The following is a 6000-nucleotide window of genomic DNA, read 5'->3' as shown; positions in this document are numbered from 1 at the left end:
AATTGCACATTTCCCTCCCTCCTCTCCTGTCACAGTGGAGATTCCAGGTCAGAGTCATCCTCATTAAAGACACTGGAGCCCAGCTAAAGACAAATTTGACACACTGCTCCAGAAGGAACTACTGTACTGTAATGGAAGAGCAGTAGGCTGAGTCTGTTGATGGGGTGGGGAAGCATGTATCCGATTCAGAAGACTTTGAGTGTAATAATAATAATAATAATAATAATAATAATAATAATAATATTTATACCCCGCCCAACTGGCTGGGTTTCCCCAGCCACTCTGGGCAGCTTCCAACAAAATATGTCATGGGAACTGAGAGATGGAAAGATGCCATTAAAGGATTATTATTTTCTAGATTCATTTCAATCAGGGTTTAGGCCTGGTTTTGGCACAGAAACTTCTTTGATTGCCCTGTATTATGACCTCTGTCAGAAGAGAGACAGGGGAAATGTGTCCCTGTTAATTCTCCACAATCTCTCTGCAGTTTTCAATACCACCAACCATGGTATCCTTCGGGAGTTAGAGGTTGGGGGGTGGTGCTTTGTGATCGTTCCAGTCCTACTTGGATGGTTGTTTCCAGAGAGAGATGCCTGGGGAGGGCTCTTCGGCCCCATGGAGCCTTCAATGTGGGTTTCCTCAGGTTTCAGTTTTACCCCCCATGCTGTTTAACATCTACATGAAACCACTGAATGTGGTTATTCAGAGTTCTGGAGTACGTTGTCAGCAATATGCTACTGACACATAGCTCTAGCCTACTTCTCGTTTACATCTGCAGGGGTGATAGTGGATGTGTTGGACCATTGTCTTGCCTTGGTAATGGACTGGATGGGAGCCAATAAACTGAAGCTCAATCAAGATAAGACTGACTCACTGTTAGTGGGCAGTTCCCTAGACTGGATGGATGGGAGGTTGCCTGCTCTTGATGGGGTTATACTCCCTCTGAAAGAATGGGTACATAATTTGGGGATAGTTCTGCATCCATTGCTGTTGCTTGGGGCTCAGGTGACCTCAGTGGCATGGAGTGGCCTTTTCTGCAGTGGCTGCCCATTTGTGGAATTCTCTCCCCAGGGAGGCTTGCCTGGCACTTTTCATTGCATATCTTTGGGTTCTTGGTAAAAATGTTTCTCTATAACCAGGCCTTTGGCTGATTAACATTCTGTGGCCTGTTAAATATGTTTGTTGGGGGGTGGTTTCATGGCTTTTTAAAATGTGTGAATGCACATGCACTGCCTGGTTTTTCCAACCTTGCAAATAGCCATTCATCTGTGATGTGTTGTTTTCAGGCAGGTTAGAATTGCCCTCAGAAATGTTTGGGCCCCAGCCACTTTTACAGACTAGGGAAAGTGTCCTGAGCACCACATGCATGCCACAACTCCCCCCCCCCGCCCCTTGCTACAATTAGACCTGGAAAAAGCTGTTGATGCCACATTAGAGACTCATGAGTTAAGACCTACTCTTGACTCTGAGGAACGTGGTTGTCCTAAGGAAGGCCAACTAAGTGAATGAGAGTTGTAATATAGATTGATATAGCTCCGTGTGCTGCTCTGGTTCGCCAGAAGCGGCTTAGTCATGCTGGCCACATGACCCGGAAGCTGTACACTGGCTCCCTCAGCCAGTAAAGCAAGATGAGCCCCACAACCCCAGAGTCCACAACTGGACCTAATGGTCAGGGGTCCCTTTACCATTACCTAGCTCTGGAAGAACCTCCAAAACCATCAATATGAGGGTAGTTTGTGTTCACTGGCTTTGCATCAATGCTCTAAACTGCATGAACTGCTTTTCTATTGGCACTGCAGATAGCATAAGCAACAACTAAATAATGAGGGAATTGTGATTTGCAGAATTCGATTTTGCAATGAGCAATAAAAAAAGACTGCAGTTTGGTCAGGTTTGAATAATAGTCCTTAGGCTCCGGGATTTCTTTGAGCGTGAGTCAGCGGATGGTGCTCCTCTTGGCCTTCCCTTTAGCTTTTGTCTTTTGCAGTTCTTGACAGTAAGGAGGCTCCTTCCTCGCCTCTCCCTTTTCCTGGAAAGGGGAAGGAAAAAACCCAGCTCACAGTCTTCGGAACACAACCCTGTGTTTTAAGCGTGGTCTGCATTTTTGAGGTTGATCTCTAGAGTTGTTTTTCCCTTCCAGTCATAGGGCTTATGGTGCCTAAGAGGCTGGAAGAAAGAGCAAACATTTGTGTAAAGCTCCAGAACACAGTTGGAATGCATCTAGTGACCTTTTAAGGCTTGAAAGGTGACTCACCTGAATTTCTGGGGGGCAAGTCTTACTTGTCTAAAAATCAACTCCTACTCAGTCCTCAAAAACTTAAAATCACACAAAGCCCCAGGCCCAGATGGCTTCACAGCAGAATTCTATAAGAAATTCAAAGAACCCCTGATACCCTACATGACACACCTATTTAATGACATCATGAAAGGAGGGCCCATCCCCCAAACCTGGACCCTCTCCAAAATAGTCTCCATCCCAAAACCATTGAAGGACAGCCTCAAAGGAGAATCATATGGCTCGATCTCATTAATAAACAAAGACTACAAGATATTCACATCAATCTTGGCCAACCGCCTGAAAATATTCTTATCCAAGTTAATAGCCCCAGACCAGACTGGCTTTGTCCCTGGTTGCAATATTACAGACCCTATCAGGAAACTACTGAACCTAATTATAGAATCATAGAATCATAGAGTTGGAAGAGACCACAAGGGCCATCCAGTCCAACCCCCTGCCAAGCAGGAAACACCATCAAAGCATTTCTGGCAGATGGCTGGCAAGCCTCCACTTAAAGACCTCCAAAGAAGGAGACTCCACCACAATCCTTGGCAGCAAATTCCACTGTCGAACAGCTCTTACTGTCAGGAAGTTCTTCCTAATGTTTAGGTGGAATCTTCTTTCTTGTAGTTTGAATCCATTGCCCCGTGTCCGCTTCTCTGGAGCAGCAGAAAACAACCCTTCTCCCTCCTCTCTATGACATCCTTTTATATATTTGAACATGGCTATCATATCACCCCTTAACCTTCTCTTCTCCAGGCTAAACATACGCAGCTCCCTAAGCCGTTCCTCATAAGGCATCGTTTCCAGGCCTTTGACCATTTTGGTTGCCCTCCTCTGGACATGTTCCAGCTTGTCAGTATCCTTCTTGAACTGTGGTGCCCAGAACTGGACACAGTATTCCAGGTGAGGTCTGACCAGAGCAGAATACAGTGGTACTATTACTTCCCTTGATCTAGATGCTATACTCCTATTGATGCAACCCAGAATTGCATTGGCTTTATTAGCTGCTGCATCACACTGTTGACTCATGTCAAGTTTATGGTCTACCAAGACTCCTAGATCCTATTCACATGTACTGTTCTCAAGCCAGGTATCACCCATCCTGTATTTGTGCCTTTCATTTTTTTATTTTTTATTTTTGCCCCATTGTAGTACTTTGCATTTTTCCCTGTTAAAATTCATCTTGTTTGCTTTGGCCCAGTTGTCTAATCTGTTAAGGTCATTTTGAAGTGTTATCCTATCCTCTGGGGTATTTGCCACCCCTCCCAATTTGGTGTCATCTGCAAACTTGATCAGGATGCCCTCAACAAAGCAAGGCAAACTTGATCAGGATGCCCTCAACACAGCAAGGCAACTAAACTCCCATTGACAATTATGTCCCTAGACATCCTTAAAGCTTTTGATTGCTTAGAGTGGAAATACCTATTAGCAGTACTAACTAGCATGAAATTTGGCCCCAACTTCCTACAAACTATCAAACAAATATACTCCCAAGCCTCAGCCAAATGCAGAATTAATAATATGGACTCAAATACCATAGCAATCCAAAAAGGCACAAAACAAGGATGCCCACTGTCTCCCTTCCTATTTATCCTGGCTCTGGAACCCCTAGCAATCCAAATCTGAGCAGCCACAGACACCAAAGGGGTGGAAATAAAAGGCAGAACCTATAAATTAGGGCTTTTTGCAGATGACCTAATGGTCACAACACCAGATCCCTTAAACACAGCATCCTCCCTGATCAGAGAACTCAACACATTTGCAATGGTGTCGGGCCTACAAGTAAATTTTGCAAAATCGGAAGCCATGTGCTACAACACCCCCCCCCCACATCCAAAGAGAACTCATTAATATCACCAAGCTAAAACTTTGTCACACCAAGTTCAGATATCTAGGGGTACAAATAACCAAAAACCCCAATAAATTATACCTCCACAACTAACCTACCTGTTCCAAACCCTCCCAATCTGGATTCCCCCAACCTAACTCTGCAAATGACAGAGAAAACTACACTCTTTTATCTTCTCACACAAAAAACCAAGAATAAGCACCAAATACCTGCACCTCCCCAACTCAGAAAGAGGATGGGGAATCCAGAACATAGAAGCATACTACAGTGCCAACCAAATACGTCATATAATCCCATATATACTAGAAGATGAGACAAAACAATGGATACACCTAGAGAGGGACACAATTGAAAATATCTGCACCACAGCATACCCACTCCTCCCAAACAAACTAAGAAAAATCCCCACAACACTTAACAGGTACACACAAACGATGTTCAAAGCATGGAAAACAGAAACAGGCAAACTATCCCCAACCTCATCCCCACTAATACCATCCACAGAAACAGAAACAGGCAAACTATCCCCATCCCCATCCCCACTAATACCATCCACTATTCCACCATGCAGCACAAAACCTCCAAATAAAAACCTGGCAATCCAAAGACCTATATCGCCTAATGGACTTTTATAAAAATAACAAACCTTGGTCAACACAAGAAATACAGGACAAATTAGAAGACACCCAAATGCTCTGGTTAGCACAACACCAATTACATGGCCACTTAAACAATCCAGCAGTAAAACCAGCAGCAACTAGACCCCTAACAACCTTCAAAAACCTCATCCTAATGACAAAGGGACACGGCAGAGGGATAGTATCCGCAATATACAAAATACTACTCAAGAATCCCACGAACTCCCTAGACACAATAAAAAAACAATGGGAGGATGACATAGGATACAAAATCACCCCCACCCAATGGACCAGAATGTGGTTTAACCCCCCCTTTAAATCCATATCAATGAAAAGAAAAGAACTCGCCCTAAAACTAACCTACAGGTGGTATCTAACGCCAAGAAAATTAGCTCTTATACACCCAGGAACCTCACCAAAATGCTGGAGATAGTGCACCTCCACAGGTACATACTTCCACATGTGGTTGGAATCCCCAAAAATCCAACCATTCTGGACAACAATCAAATGAGAAGTATGTAAGATAACCAAGCAAGTGCTAGAAATCACCCCAGAACTGGTCCTACTAAACATCTTCCAAGACAATAATGCCCACTTACACCACAAAGAACTCATAACCCATCTACTCTCAGCAGCCTGAAACATCATAACCAGACACTGGAAAGACCTGTCAGGAGTAAGCATGGACCAATGGTACCAAGTAGTATGGGAAACAGCCCTACTAGAAAAACTAACCAGTAAGCTGAAACTGACATGGGGACAAACAGAAGAAGACACCTTCACCCCAGTGTGGTTCCCCTCCATCTCACACACACAGCCCAACAAGACAATGACAAAAATCTACTGACATCATACAAATCAATATGGCTAACCTGATCAAAAACACCCACGCACCCCACTCACACAGGAAATCAAAGATCACCACAGCCAACCACAAATGAACAATCACACCCTACTCCAACCCCAATCTCTCTCACCACCAAAGGAGCACAAGTGAACAACAGAGAACCTACACAAACAACGCTGACACCAAACCCTACATATATTAAGTAAAACAGAAACATCGTTACCCTACCCCACCCATCTCCCCATCCTGCCCACCTCTCTCCCCCATTTCTTCCTAATGTCTCAACAACCAAAACTGATTTGTAAAAATGTTACATGGAAAAAATACGAGAGAGACATTGCACACCTACTCCTCCTCCTCACAGGTGAATGACTACTTGCAAGTA

Source organism: Lacerta agilis, chromosome 2 (genome assembly GCF_009819535.1).
Source record: "Lacerta agilis isolate rLacAgi1 chromosome 2, rLacAgi1.pri, whole genome shotgun sequence".
Classification (NCBI taxonomy): Eukaryota; Metazoa; Chordata; class Lepidosauria; order Squamata; family Lacertidae; genus Lacerta; species Lacerta agilis.
Note: the sequence above shows the minus strand (reverse complement) of the source record.